Source organism: Nuphar pumila, chromosome 2 (assembly GCF_984573655.1).
Source record: "Nuphar pumila chromosome 2, dmNupPumi1.hap1.1, whole genome shotgun sequence".
NCBI classification, from domain to species: domain Eukaryota; kingdom Viridiplantae; phylum Streptophyta; class Magnoliopsida; order Nymphaeales; family Nymphaeaceae; genus Nuphar; species Nuphar pumila.
The window spans coordinates 110,911,003-110,930,591 of NC_143250.1; the positions used below are offsets into that span (position 1 = coordinate 110,911,003).

Sequence of the window (19,589 nt, forward strand, 5' to 3'; positions counted from 1 at the left end):
AGAGAGGAGTGCAAACGGGTTGGATACTAGCTGGATGATGTTTGCATGGGTCTGTACCAGACAGGCAAGCAGCAGCTTGTACTGATCCAAATTTTGTATGGCAGAATTGGGTCCAGTGCAAAAAAAAAGTTGGGGACAAGGGTTTTGCATATCAAAAGAAAATGCAAATGGATCTGATTTGATTTGGATTTGAGTACGGATCCATTACAAAATTATTGGTTGGGGGTCCGCATCCAAGAAAAGTTCGATCATCTACGTCACTTTAAGATCGAATATTCGATCAAAAATCCGATCAATTTGATATCTAGTGATATGATACGCCTGTCTCCCCGACCACCACTTACATACACGTTCAAATTAACGGCATTGGGAAGGGGGCCTGATTGCACATATAACAATTTCTTTTTCTTCCTTTTTGTATTGTTGGATCCAAGCATAAAGACAAAGGTTAAATTAAAATGATGCCTAACAAAACCAATCTAAAATCATCAATTATATTCAATCCTCACCGCACATCTAACTTGAAATGACCGTGCATTTCAATTTTTTTTTACTAAGATAAACCACCCAAAATGCATAGACCCAACTGCTGGCTCAGCCTGCCGTACTTGAGATCATTGTCCTATCAGTATAAAACTTAGAGGGCTTACCTCTCGACCTCCCACAAGCTTCGGCTTAAGCAGGAGGTGACACAACGATCCAGGCCCATCCCACTAAGCCAAACCCTCTTAACTTGGATCTGTGAGAATGGATCACCTACACATGTCTGCATCAAGTGAGATGTTTTGTGGGGATTGAATATAAGTGATGAATAGGTTATGTTAATATGGTGCGACTGGTTTTCTCTTTTGAAAATAAAACTAGTAACTGGTTAGTTAACTTGAATAAGACAAACATGCTATGGTATGATGGCCGCCGGCTAAGTCAAGTGCGACTAGGTCTCTAGTTCGGTCCCATGTATTAAATAAAAAAAATGTAAATCCATACGTACCTCCAGTGTGAAAGCTTTCACATGAAAGGCTTTTACACGATCTGAGATCTCAAGATTTTTTTACTTGTTATTTATATGAAAAGTTTTCACACGAGCTGAGGTAAATTCATACATACCTTGCCTGAGTTTTTTATACGATAAGTTTTTTCAGAGAAAATTTTTTCTTGTTTGTGTAGCATGAAAAAATAGAGTAAAAAATGTGAAAAAAATGAAAGAGAGGAGGGTGGTGGTGAGGGGGAGATGAGAGGTGGTGGGGAGTGTTAAAAAAAAAATTCTCTTTTTATATTGAGGAATGTTTTTTATCAAAAAGTATACTTTTTAGAAAAACTCTTTTCATAAAAAAGTTTCTCTCATTTGGAAGGGTCAAAAAATTGATACATAAAAACTCTCGTAGAAAAAGAAAGTTTTGCCTATGAGAGTTTTTAATATAAAAAGTTTTTCACTAGTTTATGTATCCTGAAAAAAAATGTGAAAAAATGAAAGAGAGGACGGTGGTGATGGTTACAGTGAGATGGTGGGTGGTGAGATGGGTGGTGGGGAGTATAAAAATATATTTTTTTTAGTATAAAATATTCCTCCACCTCTCTCATGGAGGAATGTTTCTTATAAAAAAATATACTTTTTAGAAAAACTCTCTCAAGGAAAAAGTTTTTCTTGTCTGAAAGGGTCGAAAAAACAATATGAATTTTTTTATTTTGCATCACTTTTCTTACATCTTTCTCGCTTCAAAACATACCTTAAAAGTCCATGACCACTCACGTTTAGAATAGAGAAAAACTCTCATAAGAAAAGAAAGTTTAACCTATGAGAGTTTTTTATACAAAAAGTTCTCCAAAAGAAAGCTTTTCGCTGTTTGTGCAGCATGAGAAAAACAGAGTGAGAAAATCTAAAATACAGAGAGAGAGAGAGAGAGAGAGAGAGAGAGAGAGAGAGAGAGAGAGGTTGGTGAGATGGGTGGTGGGGAGTGTAGAAATAAAATTTTCTCTTGGTAGAAAATATTCCTCCACCACCTCCCATGGATTATGTTTCGTATCAAAAAATGTATATTTTAGAAAAACTCTCAATGAAAAAGTCTTTTTAGTTTGAAAGTGTAAAAAAATTGGTACTAATTTTTCATTTTGCATCACTTTTCCTGCATCTTTCTCTCTTCCAAGCGTGCCTTAAAGCTTTTCCTTTTCATGAGAATAAAACAAACGAAGCTTAAAGACATGCCACGAAGGTGTAGATTTTTTTTTTGAGGACGAAGGTATGAAACTTGAAGAACTAATAAATATTCTCCAATCTATAGTGACAAACGTTTCAAAATATTGTAATATTTTTTTGTTTTTCTTGAACTTTTATTGGCAAAATCTTAGTAAAAACAAATAATTCAAAAGAAATGAAAAATATGAAGAAGACCAAAAATAGAGTAATGTGAAAAAAAATTACCCGTGAACGTTTCATATAAACAATAAGAACGAGTTTTTTTGAAAATATCACAATTTAATGACCCTTTTAAATCGTCACTAAAAAATCATTATGTCGAACTTTCAAAATATCGCCGATATGAATGAAACCTGGAGCAAGCTCGTAAAGTTCCTCCGGCTCTTCGTTACCTCCAAAGGTGCAGATTCCTCCTCTTCTTTTCCGGTGGCCTCCGTTGCCGGGAAACCTCCTTCGTTTAGCGCGCTGGCCTAAGAGCGCGAAGGGAGGCCACCAGAGAGAGAGAGAGAGAGAGAGAGAGAGAGAGAGAGAGAGAGAGAGAGAGAGAGCTACGATGTCCATTGCCCTCAGTTTCCTTGCCACCCAACACCACTCCCACTCCGTACACGATTGCCGGCGTCTGGCGTTCTTCACTAGGCGAGAAGCGCGCAAGCACGCCTTCCTCGGGGTCATACAGAGGGATATCTCGACTCCCCATTTCGAATTGGTCTTTGTTTCGAACAGATATCGCCATTCTACGCGAGTTCACCGAACAAGTGAGCTCCACCACGCGTCTGAATCTCAATTATCGAGTTTCTTTACGAGTTTTCCGACCACCCATCTCATTTTTTTGTGCTTTTAGGTGATGGCCTTAATGGCAGTGCGGCAGGTGATGAATAGGGCCCAATTGACGAGTTCCTTGAGATTGCTGAGGTTTTGTGCATCGCCCCCTCTGTGATTTCTGCCATCGTGTTAGCGGTATATTCAACGATATCAAATTCCCTTACTGTGAGTTCCAGGAATTTGTCTTCTTCTTTGTTTTAATTCATTTATTGTTGAGGCATTGTTGGGTTTCTTTGATGGGGATTGATTTGTGGAAAGTTTCAACTTTGGGATTGCTATTAGGTGCCAACCTTGGAGTCTTTGCTGCCGAATCGGAGTTGTTTGGCGAACCTATTGATCGCTTGGCAGTTGGTTCTGTTGGTGGGAGCGGTAGGAATCGGTGCTTTGATTCGAAGTAGGCGGTGTAGTAGGGTTAGAAGCCGCAGTCATGTTGATAGGGGTTCTGATCGAGAGGATTGAGAAGTTGGATGAGGACTTCCGGAGCTCGGTGGCCATCCTACCTGAATTGTCGTGGCAGCTTGAGAAGTTGGGAATTAGATTTAGAGTGACGAGTCGGAATTTGAGAGAGCCCCAACAATTTGGACGAAAAATTTTGGATAATTTTTTTTTTGAATTAGCAGAAGTAACAAGTCCAAGTGTCGGGCGAATTACATGGTAAACAAGAGAAATACTAAAAAACATATCATTCATTAATTAAAGCATTAATGTTATTAATTACATCTCATAAAAGAAATGTAAATCTACTAATAGGAGTTCAAACATAAAGTACTGAAATAAATGAGATATCTTGACCCAATCCAGAACGATGCTCCGATGCTCCAATTCATTCACTTCCTGATAAAACATTTAAAGAAGAAGGGTCAGACTCCCCTATCTGCGTAAGAAGCATTATATTTATATGTGGTGCTCAGTGTTCTGTGTACAAATATGTGCAAACATCTAAAGTTATAGCTAGCAGGTAATTTGTATTATTCTAAAAAAATAAACATGCTTTCTACTTCATGACACAGTATGAGAGATAACTAGACTAAAGATATATTTACTCATACTAGCATAAATTGTAGATCTACAAGTTCTACAAATGTAATATCAACAGTTCATAATTTTTCATAAATAAGTTTTCAGTCAACTTAAATTATTTAATGTTTATCTTACTCTTACCCTGTGGGTGCGCACAGGCATAGACCTCGTATCGGACCGAGACCATACGGTGGTCTATTATTTAATAACCCGTATGACTAGCCATACAGATATTCAAAGCGGACGGTTCATGACCGGGAGAGAACTCCCCAGTGGCTAAAACAAGTATTAGGATGCACCCCGTGACACTTCAGCAAAAGACTTGGATTTACCACCTAGGATACATTGATAGTCCTGGTCCACTAACTTCGTGGACTGGGGACCCGGTGAGACGCCTAGCTCTCACGAAAATCAGAACGTCCACGAAGCTTGTACCACCTACCCTCTCCAAGGTAGACCATGGGTCCAGTAACATACACTATCTTTCAAGTGTACCCAGAGCCCGAAGAATCCGGTAACATACACCGTCTTTCAGGTGTACCCAGAATCTCGAAGGTTCTATTTTTATATTTTATTTAACCTTTTCTTTATAACCATGTGCGAGTCATCGCACCACGAGGGGTCCGGTAACATATACCGTTTTTCAAATATATCAATAATCTTGCCAACCTTATGATTATGGATACATTTTTATTTATTTTTTCATTATTTTCTTGTGCGAGCTATCACACTACGGGGATTTCCAAAATCCTGAACCCGACTCGGGTTCACATACATTGTATGCATTTTAAGGTTCGGGTGCCATAGGCACCATCAACATAGCATTTCTCGAAACATGGCTCGACTCGGAGCCCATAATTACGTATTTGTTTACGAGCTATGGCGTACGCGTTGTACCCACGAACTAAGCCCTCCATGTGGCATGGTTTGCTATATATATATATATATATATATATATATATATATATATATATATGTGTGTGTGTGTGTGTGTGTGTGTGTGTGTGTGTGTGTGTGTAACCGCTCTGGCCACAATCTGGTGGAATTTATGGCATGCACTCGAATGCAATGCGCCTTCGACTCGACGTGGCTTTGTGGTTGCCACCATGGATAATGTGACTCAGGGTATGCGACGTTCCTGTTGCCTTCTCCAAGTAATGACCTACGACATAGTCACAACAACCGCACAGTAACAACGGTTGCAAATCCGGCCATGTCAACTTGTAACCGGTGCAACACTACCCCACAGCCCAGCAGGACTGGTACGACCCCGACACAGGTAGGTCAGACGTACCAGCAGGGACAACACGTGCTGCCTTGCGAGAAAGGTCCCGGCTCTGCCTAATTGGATGCAAACCGGCCTGACTAACCAGGCAAATCGAGCCACGGTGCCACTGGCACCCGTGATGTCAACGACACTCGAGGAGCAATGTGGTTGCCCCGAGTGACAGTTCACGACCCCGGGCATGATACCCAGACGCCGAACCCACCAAACTGGGTTAGAACCAGTTTGCCTTGACCCAATACATGGTTATTTAGTAACGAACTGGCTCGACAGAGCCTTATCGATTTCACATCCTTTCTTCAATAATATACTGTTACAAATTTTCTTTTCAAAACGCTATTACTGGTTATTCAGGGTATGCGACCTCGCCGTTTACAAACCCACCTAAGGATGCTTTAGCAGGGTTCATGTGAGTGATGCAGAACCTAAGGTAAACAGTAGTGTACTAGGTTGAGGTTCATGTTCATCATCTATTTTACCCTACAGACCAATGAGTCATACAATACCATTTCCCTTTTTCCTTTTTAAAACCTTATGTTTGTCTTCACTGTCATTGATTCAATTGATAACAAAAATAGATGTAGCATGTAATAGATTTTGCATATTTCGAGTCTATGAAAAATTAAATATTCTGTTGTGTGCTTACAAAAGAAAGAAAGGAAAGAACGAAACATGAAATATATACAGACCTAGCATCCCATCGGTCATTTTTTTTTTTCTTAATAAGCAAGACATGTGATAGTAGTAGTGTGTGTAGGCCCATCCGTGTTTTGATATTTAGCCCCTTTTTGAGCTACCTGTGTATCATAGTGACATCCAGGTATGTGCTAACATATAGTCCAGCCATGGGTTAGTTGCTAGAATGTATTAGAAACGGACATGTGGTGCCATGACTTGTATATACATGAAAGTAGCATTACCATAGGTAATTAAATAATGTTTGATATTGTAGCTACATTTCAAACAAGATCTCAGTTACCTATTCATCTTCAGCCGTGGAAATCACCCATACATGCTACTAGTCTAAAATTTTATTAATCATATACACATACATTAACACACAGAGTCAAGATCCACTGATAGTATTTAGGATGGTGCTTGATCTGTTTTAGAAATCTTTTTTATATTTGTGGAGGTTCTGATTTCAAACAGGCAATGCACTTGCAATGATCACAACTGTGTAACTGGTGTTTTATAATCTTTTTTGCATCCTAATGCACAATTTCAAGTAAATTGTTTTGTATACCTGTTTAAACTAGTTTCCAGTTTGATACAGTCATGTTTAACTTGAATGGCCTTACTTTCTATAAGAAGCTGTAAGACCATTGTGATAGTGGATGTATACCTACAGTTCTGTACTATATGCAAAATGGGTATAAAAAACAGAAAAAAAGAACCAAAATTGTGTATCTGGTGTTCATTTAGCAAAAGTTAATCCAGACAAAATGGTTACCCCATTGGATAAGTTTCTCGTGTTTCGTACTATTGTTCCCTGTTGTGCTTTATTTAGTACATGTAATATTGTTCTTATTTATCAAATGGTGAACAATTAGGTAATCTATGGAAAATTTACTTATTTACGCAGACAGCAGCATTGATTCAGAAGAATTCTGAAGCTACATGAGAACTTACAGTTCAAGAACTATGTCACAGGGATTTGGCTAGCAGGGTGCCGCACCCGCGTCGATGCGACTCGACGCGGGAGCGGGTGCGGTCAACCCGATCCTGGGTGCGTTGACCGCACCCAGGATCATTTAGGTCCATTTATTTTTTGGATTTTTTTTTTAAAAATTGCCCTATGAAATGGGCTGCGGAATTTTTTTAAAAAAAATTCTGCTGACAGCTGCTGCTGTTGCTGCTCCTGCCTTTTCAATCCTGCGTAAAGGATTTTCTCTCTCCATAATAAATGATAATGATGGTGGTAGCCTTGATCCTTCTTTTTCGTAAAGGATTTTCTCTCTCCATAATAAATGATATAATGATGGTGGTAGCCTTCCTTTTTTTCGAAAAGGATTTTCTCTCTCCATAATAAATGATAATAATGGTGGTAGCCTTGCTGGCTATTAGCATTCACTGTTCTTCTGACGAGGAGAGATAATTTTCATGTTGCCAGGGCCTACTGCTGCACCATTTGCTTTATAGTTCCATGTCTTTTTGGACCTTTGGGTGTTCATGGTTCTTACCTCATTTGATATGTCAGTCAGGCGCCTGGGAATCTGGAGTCTGGCGGTCACCTTTCTTCTTGTTTTTCACTTTGACTTGTCACCCTTTTTCCTTTTTGTTGGTAATGATCTCAAGTTTTTTCCTCATAAAAGTATGTCAAGCTTCCCTCTGATGACAACTGTTTTGTTGCTTCTTAAATATATAGAGCGAATCCAATCCATTTTCCTGACGAGATGGGTGTGCTATCGTGCAGCTGTATATAAAATGAAATTTGAAAAAACCCGCGTCGGGGGAACCTCGGACCCCCTTATATATATATTACATTTTTGCCCCTGCCGCACCCCCGCACCCGGGTTTTTTGGAAGTGCCGAATCCCCGCACCCGCACCCGCACCCGCACCCGCACCCATGTGACATAGTTCAAGAAGACATTCTTGAGAAGGAGCTTGGTGAGGTTCAAAAGGTCCTGCTCGCAATGCAGGTTGGTTTAATGCCCTTCCAAACTTTTTTTCTTTTTTCCATATTGATTTACTTAGCCTACACAGTGCCTAGCTTCAATGTTGAATATTTTATTCACTGCAGATATTTAAAGTGCCCAAATATGTTTTTGAATGTTGTGAAAAGAACATAGTGCAAAACACCTTTTTAGACAATATTTCTTCAGGGGTCCAGTTTTAAGCATCTTTTACAGGACAATGTTGCTGTCTTGTAAACTGCTAGAACATATCTCTCCGACAGTGTGAGAATAGTAACAGAGGAATGGGATCAAGAGACGGTGAAAATCCTTCTCTGTATTTTCTTATTAATCACAGGTTGATTACATGTTTAAATAGAGGAAACAACGTGTACAGTTTCCTTCAGAATAGCAAAAGATAAGAACAAAAGATAAGAATAGAAAAGTATCAAATGTACACACAATATACCAAATGTACATACAACTCACAAAGGTAAATGACGTTAAGGAGATCCGTGAATGGTGGGAATTTCCGGAATTGGTGAGTGCCATATATGCTAAGACTCCCCCTCAAGTTGGAGCATGAGGATTGAGAAGGCCCAACTTGCCTTTTAGTCGTTCAAAAACATCTTTGGCAGTGGCCTTGGTGAGAAGGTCGGCACATTGAAGGCTGGTGTGGACATAATCGGTTCCAATGGTGCCACTTTGGATTTTATCACGAACAAGGTGGCAATCAAGTTCAATATGCTTCATACGTTCATGGAAGACAGGGTTGGCGGCAATGTGTAGTGCCGCTTGATTGTCACAAAAAAGCTTCATGGGCTGAGGATGTTGTATCCCAAAATCATGTAATAGGTATTTGATCCAAGTTAACTCGCATGTGGCATGAGCCATAGAACGATATTCGGTTTCTGTTGATGAACAGAACATCGTGGGTTGCTTTTTAGTCTTCCATGAAATGGGGTTGTTCCCAAGAAATATGCAATAGTCGAAAACTGATTTGCGAGTCATAGGGCATGCAGCCCAGTCTGCGTCACAATATCCAGATAGTTGGATTGTACTTTGAGAAGATAACAAAATGCCCTGTCCGGGTGTTTCTTTGATATAGCGAAGTAGTTTATATGTGGCCTGAAGGTGCGGTAACCAGGGATCATGCATAAATTGACCGAGAATGTGCACATGATAAGTGATGTCAGGCATTGTGATAGTTAAATAAATGAGGCGGCCAACAAGGCCATGGTAAACGGATGGATCACAGAGTGGATCACCCTTATTGCTGAGTAACTTAAGACGTGGATCCATAGGTAGACTGACGGGTTTTGACCCAAGGTTACCGGTATCATTCAAAATGTTCAATGCGTATTTGTGTTGTGAGAGAAAAAACCCTTGTTTTGATCTAGCAACTTCAATGCCCAAAAAATAGCGGATAGGTCCTAGATCTTTGAGGCAAAATGTTGCATTGAGATTATCCTTTAGCTTGTTGATATGACCAAGATGATCTCTCGCAATAATGATATCGTCCACATATACGAGGATAAAAATGCTCCCATTTGCATCAATTTTGGACAAAAGGAAATAGTCGGCCTTTGATGATAAAAATCATGGTTCCCTGTTTCATACACAAGAGCAGTCGAATGGGAGAGAGAGAGAAGAGAAAGCTGCAGGATTTTCCCCAAAATGAATCCCCGACTGTGGTATTAGGCTTCACGTTAAATACATGCTGTTACAATTACTAGGGTACGAAAATACCCATCATACAAGAAATGTAAATTACAAAATGCCATTAGTGACTTTAATGAACATGTGATAATTAGAGTGCTAGTTGGATGAACTCAGATTGGGTTTGGATAAGATCCAAACCCAATAGTGTGTACACACTCCTTTTTATCCTCTGAACCATGAACAACTTGCCTTTCAACATCCAGTCCTTGATAAGCCCTTTGGTAAACAAGTCAGCAACTTGATCAGTAGTCCGAACAAATTCTGGTTCAATTTCCTTCTCTTCGACTTTCTGTCTTACAAAATGTTGATCAATTTCAATATGCTTGGCACGACTGTGGTAGGATTGAATGACATGTTGATGGCACTTTGATTGTCACATAGGAGAATACATTTAGATATTGATTCTCTTACTTCTCTCAACAAATGTCTAATCCATGTTACTTCAGCTGTAGCAACTGCCATTGATCTGTATTCAGCTTCTGTGCTTGATCTGGCAATAGCCCTTTGTTTTCTACTGCTCCAAGATACAAGATTTAGGCCAACAAAAATACAGTATCCTGACACTGACCTACGCTCATCTGGATCTCCTGCCCAGTCTGCATCTGTGTAAACAAAAAGTTCATGCATATTATGTTCATTCATAATCTTTCTTTACAAAAGACCATCTCCAATAGTTCCCTTTAAATATCGAAGAGTGCGTTTAACAACTTCCATATGTCCAATACGCGGTTCATGCATAAACTGAGATACCTGATTGACTGAATAAACAATATCAGGGCGAGTAAAAGTGAGATATTGAAGCATCCCCACTATCCTGCGATATCCTGTAGGATCTTCATACAAATCACCATCTCTAGAACTGAGTTTCTGATGAAGTACACTGGGTGTGCTTAGAGGCTTGCAATCTTTCATACCTGCTTTGCTGAGAACATCAATGGTATACTTATGTTGGGTAAGTGTCATGCCTTCAATAGTTCTGTCAACTTCTACTCCAAGAAAATATCGCAGTTTACCAAGGTCTTTCATCTTGAACCTGTGGTTTAGGAGTTCTTTGACCTGCTCAATGTGTTCAGCAGAGCTACCTGTAATGATTATGTCATCTACATATATCAATAATAAGGTAATTGTGTCGTTACATTTGAATATGAAAAGTGAATGATCAAGAAGCGAACGACTAAAACCATATTTCTCTATTTCAAGAGAAAAACTGTCAAACCAAGATCGAGAGGCTTGCTTCAAACCATATATAGCTCTCTTTAATCGACACCCATATTCTCTGGAGTTCCCTTCTGCATACCCAGTGGGTTGTTCCATGTACACTTCTTCCTTTAGAGTTCCATGTAAAAATGCATTTTTTACATCCAGTTGACTGATAATCCACTGATGTTCAATAGCCAATGATAGTATGATTCAAATAGTACCCATTTTCACAATCGGACTGAAGGTCTCATCGTAATCTTGTCCTTGCTCCTGGGTGAATCCCTTGGCAACTAGCCTAGCCTTATATCGCTCAATAGTACCATCCGGCTTATACTTTATTTTGTACACCCACTTGGACCCAACTACATTTCGATCATGTGGTCTGGGAACAATCTCCCAAGTGCCACATTCATGAAGAGCCTCCATTTCTTCATTCATAGCTTCAATCCATCGCTTAGAATTTGCTGCTTGATAGAAAGTCGTGGGCTGATCTTCCTTACCTAGAGAGATTAAGAAGAGTTGAAAATCTATAGTGAAATTCTCATAACTTACCCATCTATCAATAGGATGTCGAGGTCGAGTGGATATTCTGGGAGCAGAAGAAGAATTCATCTCTTGATTAGAATTAGGAAGAATCCCCTTCTCACGTCGAGAGTAAACAATGCCTTTATACCTTTCGGGAAGCAAGAGTGGATCGGAAATGACACTTTTTTGAGTCGTCTGTACATCATCAGACATGTTTCTCTCATCTCTTTTATTACATTCTGAAGGACAAACATCATTAACACTAGAGAAGAGGTCAGAGTTCAACCAAGGGTGATAAACTTCAATTTCAGGAAGGTTGTCAACCTTGTGATCAAAATTCAATTCATCAAATACAACATTCCTGGATATTTTGATACGCTTGCCCACGGGATCATAGCATCTGTACCCTTTATAATCATCAACATACCCCACGAATCTACACTTCAAGGCCTTATCCTAAAACTTATGTCGCATTGAACTGTCAACATGAACATAACATACACACCCGAATACTCGCAAATCATGATAATTTGGATGAACACCATGTAAGGAAAGGTAGGGTGATTTGTTTTCCAAGATATTCATGGGAAATCGATTTATGATATGAACGACTGAATGAAAGGCCTCTGCCCAGAAGGTAACTGAAAGGTTACTATCATGCATCATGCTCATGGCACTCTCGACAATATGACGATGCTTGCGTTCAGCAATCCCATTCTGTTGAGGTGTATGAGGACAAGACACCTGCCTACGTATTCCGTTTGTCTGGAGAAATTTAATAAAGTCATTTGAGAAGAATTCACCCCCTCCATCACATTGGAAACAAATAATATTATCAGAGAATTGATTTTGAACAAAGGAATGAAAAGTCTGAAATAACTTGAATGTTTCAGACTTACATTTCATAAAGAAGATCCATGTATACCGAGAATAGCTATTAACAAAAATGAAGTAATACTTGATGCCAGACATGGAGGGAACTGGAGCTGGACCCCAAACATCAGAACAAATAATTTCAAAAGGCTTTGAAGCTCTTTTATTAATAGAATGAAATGGAAGGACATGACTCTTACATTGAAGACAACTAGAACATTTCTTATCATCAACATTTAAATTTAGACTTGACTTGGGAATAAGACTGCTAGAAACAAGCTTTTGAATAAAACGACTACTACAATGACCCAAACGACCATGCCAAAGATTTGGCTTATTACACTCAGAAAGGCTAAAAACATTTTTAGAAGAAGCTGAAGGAGATGATGATGCGAGCTTCGAAGTGAAAGGATTCTCTTGAAACACGTACATATTCCCTTGTCGCTTTCCTTCAGCGAACGTTTCCCTCGTGTGGAGATCCTTGACACGAACAGAAAAAGGAGTAAACTCAACTAAGGCATTGATGTCATCAACAAGCTTAGAGACAAAAACAATATTTTTCTTGATATTCGGAGCATAAATGACATTTGAAAGAGCAAGGGAAGAAGTAGACATAGGTATGACAAAGTTTCCAATGTGGGAAATACAATGGTGAGACCCATCTCCAGTGACTATACTATTTTTACCAGCATAGGGAACGCAAGTTAGGAGCTTACCAACATCACCAGTGACGAGTGGCTGCACCAGAATCAACATACCAAGTGCCCTGATCATTTTGCTTTAAGTTCAATTCAGCTAAAGCAGAGAGTAACAACTCCTTCACTTCATCACTGTTCTGTTGAGAAACTCTATTTTGATGTCACATAATATGATACACTGTCGTATTTGATTTTATATAATATGATAATATGTCTTTTTGAAAAATGTTATATTATGACTTGATATGTTTTGCCATATATCTAACGAGTATTTGATGCAAGGATATCTCACTAAAAAAGGATGGAGACCTCCTGTTCAAGTACAACTATGGTGCAATCATACTCTTTGAAGAAAAAGCTTGTTGAGCCATGCATTTCTAAAGACCATCTAAAGAGATCGGCTACCTCAAGTTGAAGATTTTTTTTCTTCTTTAGAGTCATATGTAACAGAACCTTCAGAAGCATGCATATTGCATATTACATACTCATTCATAAAAGCTATTTCACAAAAGTATACGATAGTTTCAAAAAAACACCTTTTTTGAAAACCAATAATTGTACCTTCTTACAAACCTTTATGGAAAAGGTATTTTGACATGATATATTAGCTCATGATTTCAAAAAGCAATAATTGTACCTTCTATCATGTATAAGACAACTTAAAAAGAAATGATTTCAAATATGTAGGAAAAAGACAAAACATGGAAATCGGCTACACAAAGAAATACATATATAATATATGTTGAAAAGACTTTAGTTACTTTTTTACAAACCCATAGAATGTCGACTTGCTTGAAGTCATCATTCTCTTTGTATAAACATTAAATACAAATATAATATGTTTTGAAAAGACTCTAGTTACCTTTTTACAAACCCATAGAATGTCGACTTACTTGAAGTCATTATTCTCTTTGTATAGCATTAAATACCTCCTGTAAGAAATCTTTGTTAATATCCTTCTCAAGAATGTTGACTTGCTTAAAGTCTTCATTCTCTCTGTAGACTTTGAAAAACACAACATAAAGAAAACTCTTGATATGACTATGTACAAATAAATATCTCAAAGTATTTATTGTACTTACACTCATTTAAAGTAAAGAAGTACTTATGTACCTCAAATCATTAATTAGAATAAAGACAAAACTATATGATAGCCTACAATCCAACGTTCAATGTACTATTGTAAGAAATAGACTTTTTTACATAAAATATATAATACCTAAAATATTACAAGGACTATTGTACCCCATATTTTACTTTTATGGAAAGAAGACTTTTTCAAACATCTACGAATTTGGTTTTTGAAATGACATGACATTTCACATCTCAAAAAGACTACGATTTCAAAAAGGTAACGACTACTTTTTTAAAGCTATAAAAGCACACTCAAATGAACTATTCAAACCACGAATGGAATAGACAAGTGAGCTTACAACGAGAAAAATTCCTAGTCAATATTTGAAAGAGAGCCTAGAAAAAGAAAGAGAAAAGAAAAGGAAAAGAAAGAGAAAAAGTCAAGAATAGCTCTTTGACAAAGAGTATCTTCTGAGTGAAAAGAACAGAACATTCTCAGAATCCTTCATTCGTGCATTCATATCTTTCTGAAGGTTCTATAGGGAGTATTGTAACTTTCTGTTATTCACTGTTTTCCTTCTTTGTTGAAAGAAGTGGACCTCTGAGAAAGAGGGTGTTGCCCTTCTCTGTTGAGAGAAGAAGACCTCTGTGAAAGAGGGTGTTGCCCTTCTCTGTTGAGAGAAGAAGACCTCTGTGAAAGAGGGTGTGCCCCTTCTCTGTTGAGAGAAGAAGACCTCTGAGGAAGAGGGTGTTGTACTATTTATCCGGTGACTCGGATGTTATAGTGGAAAGCTCAAGTGGTTTGCTTGGGGACTGGATGTAGGTCTGGGTATTGACCGAACCAGTATAAATTCTGTGTTTTATGTGTTGTGCCTTATTACCTGATTATTTTATTTTATCGATCTTTATCGTATTTCACTATTCACCCTCCCTCTGATGGAATTTCATTTGGTATCAGAGCAGGTTTGCTGGTTTCGACATAACAAGTCTTCCAGCACAAATGACATCTACCTCCTATGCTCGTGATATTGAAGGTCAACACTCATCTCGTCCTCCTTTTTTCAATGGCTCCAACTATGGATACTGGAAGTGCAGAATGACTATATTTCTCAAATCCATAGATTTTGCTGTATGAAAAATTGTTGAGCATCCATACACATCTCCATCCACAGACTATAACTTATGGTATGATGAAGAAAAGAAAATGACAAATCTAAATGCAAAGGCTATGAATGCCTTATATTGTGCCATTGATCAGAATGAATTCAATAGAATATCTATATGTGAATCTGCATATGATATTTGGTATTCTTTGGAAGTTATTCATGAAGGAACCAACAAAGTGAAAGAAGCCAAAATTTCATCTCTTGTCAGAAAGTATGAGTTGTTCAAAATGAACAAAGATGAACCCATCACAGAGATGTTCACCAGATTCACCAACATCACCAACGATCTGAAATCTCTGGGTGTAACCCACACTCAGACAGAAAAGGTGAAGAAAATCTTGAGATCTCTCACAACTGATTGGGAGAAAAAGACTACTGCTATTGAAGAAGCTCAAGATTTGTCCAAACTTACCCTGGACGATTTAATAGGCAATCTTATGGCCTATGAAGTCCACATGAAGGAAAGAAGGGAAGATGAACAACCTTTAAAGAAAACTCTAGCCTTCCCAGGCCCTTTCTGAGGATGAGGACTCAGAAAAAGAAACTGAGATTGCGCTACTCACCAGAAAATTCCAGCGCTTTATGAGAAGGAACCGACTTCCAAATAAGCACAAAGAAAGAAAAGACCCAAAGGAAGATTCTATGTGCTACCGGTGTAATAAGCCAGGTCACTTGAGACGTGACTGTCCTCTTCTCAAAAGAAAATCCAAGACTGAGGAACCAAAGAAAAGGTTCTTCAAGAAAAAGGCTATGCATGCTCAATGGGATGATTCAGAACCATCCACAAGTGAAGAGTCAAATGATGATGAAGCAGAAACCGCCAACATGTGCTTCATGGCAGAAAGCTCTGTAAGTGAATCCCTTGATTTCTCCTTTGAAGAACTTCAAAATGCTTTTCAGGAACTTTTTGAAGAATCAAGGAAAACGATTCTAAAAAATAGACATTTGAAATCTGAGAATCTAGAGCTCATTCTGAAAAATGAAAAACTCAGTATTAAAAATTCTGAGTTACAAAAGAAAAATCTTCTTATTACTTCTGAAATATCTTCTACTAGCTCCAAGACTAAAAATCTGCAAGTAGAAATTTCAGAATTAAAAAGTAAAACTGAGAACCTTATGAAAACGATTTTCAAGTTTACTAAAGGAAAAGAGAACTTGAATAAACTCCTATCCTCTCAAAAAGTCTCTTTTTACAAGAATGGTATTGGCTACTCTCATTTCAACAAGCCTTCTTGTATGAATCAAAAGACCACTTTTGTGAAAAGTTCTTCTGAACCTAAAAAGGAGTATTATAATTTTAATTCCTTAAACTCCTTTAAAGTTGTAGACAAACCTAAATCAAAATGGATTTGGGTTCCAAAATCTAACAAAAAGGGACCCGACTGGGTACCAAAAAGAAGTTTTACTTAATGTTTTGCAGGCTCCAAAGAAGAAGAACAGATGGATACTAGACAATGGATGTTCAAAGCACATGACAGGACATCCAGACCTTTTTGCTGTTTTTCATCATCAAGAAGGAGGAACGGTCACCTTTGGAGATAACAACAAAGGTTTGATAATTGGTATTGGTAATATTGATAAACCTCTTATCAAAGACGTTCTCCTGGTTAAAGGCTTAAAACATAACCTTCTAAGTATTAGTCAAATGTGTGACACAAGTTATAATGTTAGCTTTAATCATGATGCATGTCTTATAGCAGACACCAACGAGAATATCATCTTAAAAGGTATAAAAAGAAATAATATATATGAACTATACCTAGAAAACATCACTGAACATTGTCGTATAGCTAATAATGACACTCAACATTTATGGCACATGAGAATGGGTCATGTCAACTTCAAATACATGTCTAAACTAGCTAAAGATAAGTTAGTACGTGGGTTACCCAAAATATCTTTTAAAAAAGATTATTTTTGTGATGTATGTCAATTAGGAAAACTGTCTAAATCATCTTTCAAATCAAAAAATATCATTTCAAGTAAAAGACCTTTAGAGCTTCTCCACCTGGATCTTTTTGGTCCTTCTAGAGTAGCTAGTCTGAATCATAATAAATATGCTTTTGTCATTGTAGATGATTACTCACGATTTACTTGGGTAATATTTTTGAAAAACAAAAGTAATACGTTTTGTCAATTTGAAATTTTATGTAAAAAATTACAAAATGAAAAATCTTGTTCTATTGTTAAAATCCGTAGTGACCATGGAGAAGAATTTGAAAATGAACCTTTTGTAAATTTTTGTAACTTGCATGGTATTTCTCATAACTTTGCCTTTCCTAGAGCTGCATCCCAAAATGGTGTAGTAGAAAGAAAGAATAGAACCCTTCAGGAATCTGCTAGAACTATGCTTCAACATAATAATCTTGCTAAATCTTTTTGGGCAGAAGCTGTTAACACTGCATGCTATATAACCAATAGAGTTCTTATTAGACCCTTGTTAAATAAAACTCCCTATGAATTATTCTATGACAGAACTCCAAGAATAGACTATTTTAAAGTCTTTTGATGTAAATGCTTTATCCTTAACACAAAAGATAGCCTAGATAAATTTGATGCAAAATCTATTGAAGGCATATTCTTAGGATACTCATGTCATAGTAAAGCATACAAAGTTTTTAATAAGAGTTCATATTCTATTGAAGAATCTATGCATGTCAGTTTTTGTGAATCTATTGATCAATCTGTTCTTAAACAGACTAACGATGATGATGTTGAAAGTACAGATTTATTCCTAGATAACACAGCAAAATCTAATGAAGATGATCATCAAAGAACATTTGTCGAAATCAAAGATCATCCTCAAAAGCAAATTTTGGGAGACCTGACAAAGGGGGTTCAAACTAGAGCTCAGCTAGAACGGATTGCAAGCATGACATTCATTTCTCAACTTGAACCGAAGAAGATTGATGAAGCCATCATCGATGAGTTCTGGATGCTAGCCATGACTGAAGAACTGAATCAATTCCAAAAGAATGAAGTTTGGGATCTTGTACCAAGACCAAAGGATCATCAGATCATTGGGACAAGATGGATCTTCAGAAACAAGCTAGATGAAACAGGTAATGTTATAAGAAACAAGACAAGACTAGTAGCTCAAGGATACAACCAGGAGGAAGGTATTGATTTTGATGAAACATTTGCTCCTGTTGCTAGACTTGAATCTATTAGGATGTTTTTAGCATATGCAAGCTATATGGATTTTAAACTTTATCAAATGGATGTTAAAAGTGTCTTTCTTAATGGTTTTATAAATGAAGAAGTTTATGTAAAACAACCTCCAGGCTTTGAAAATGAACAATATCCAGATCATGTTTTCAAACTAAAACGTGCCTTATATGGATTAAAACAAGCACCTCGTGTTTGGTATGATAGACTCAAAACCTTTTTAATAAAAGCTGGTTTTTCGGTAGGCAAAGCAGACTCTACTCTATTTGTAAAAGTTGTGGATAATCATACCTTAATTGTGTAACGACCCCAACTCATCCCCTTTGAAAATGCAGAATTTTTTTTTCTAAGAGTTGCGGAAAACTTCCTAGAGACCTGGGGTCCCTACAGTTCCAATTTCAGTTGGATAACCACACACCACAAACCAACTTACATTTATCATTTATAACCAATCCACTGAACTCTTTTATTAATGAATCAATAAAAGTCATATTTAATGTCAAAAGTGAAATAACAATTTGCAGGAAATAAGAAAAACTAAAAGAAAATAACAGTAGAGCCACTCTGTCCGTAAGTGAAGCAATCCGAAGCAAATGTGACCCTCGTGTCTCCTCAGAGCGAGTCGTCTTCACTGATCACCTGTGTCTGGAAAAAACCAATAAAATGAGAGGGTTAGAAATCCGAGGAATTCTGCGTACAGGTTTCTCTAATGAATCAAATAAGAAAAAGAGCATAAATAAGATCCATGTAAAATTTTGAGGAATACGGTTATAATCAATTCATGAGACAATTAACCATTAATGCAAAATTGAACATAAGGGAACACGAAGTAAGTAACAATGCTCACAATTTAATCAATAAGGTAATTAAATGCAAAAGAGATCAATAGTATGCAATGATCAATATATATCCACCAAGTGAACATGCAAAGATGCATGAACTAATGCATAACAAGAATATGCATGATTTGTGTGCAATGCATGAACCCTTATTATCTTTCATTTAAGCTCCCCCTCTTTCCATATGCATGTCCTATTAAATGCACATAATCCTTAAGTTTCTCTTTTTAATTTATCATTGCCCGCGGATACACCAAACAGGTACAATCCCCGAGGTCAAGTAGGGTTTCCGGGATAACTTCACACACAATTCGTATTTTATTACCGGGTTCCAAACTTAGCCCTCGACCGATATCAGGAAACAGCACCATCCATCGGAACCTTGGA

At 37.6% G+C, this 19,589-nt stretch overlaps 2 long non-coding RNA genes across 3 annotated transcripts in view; both read left to right on the top strand.

Moving 5' to 3' along the window:
- Positions 1 to 2,814: 2,814 nt before the first annotated feature.
- Positions 2,815 to 7,111, top strand: LOC149846731 (uncharacterized). 2 transcript variants are annotated; one of them, XR_016430550.1, is made up of 3 exons: positions 2,815 to 2,949; positions 3,036 to 3,181; positions 6,907 to 7,111. It is a non-coding gene; the product is annotated as an uncharacterized LOC149846731 (long non-coding RNA). The 2 variants fall into 2 exon arrangements; XR_016430551.1 differs by lacking the exon at positions 6,907 to 7,111 and adding an exon at positions 3,299 to 3,422.
- Positions 7,112 to 7,808: 697 nt separating this feature from the next.
- LOC149846732 (uncharacterized) overlaps positions 7,809 to 19,589 on the top strand; it is a 36,971-nt gene continuing 25,190 nt past the window's right edge. The window contains exon 1 of the long non-coding RNA XR_016430552.1: positions 7,809 to 7,964. This is a non-coding gene — a long non-coding RNA (uncharacterized LOC149846732). The remainder of the gene's footprint in view (positions 7,965 to 19,589) is intronic.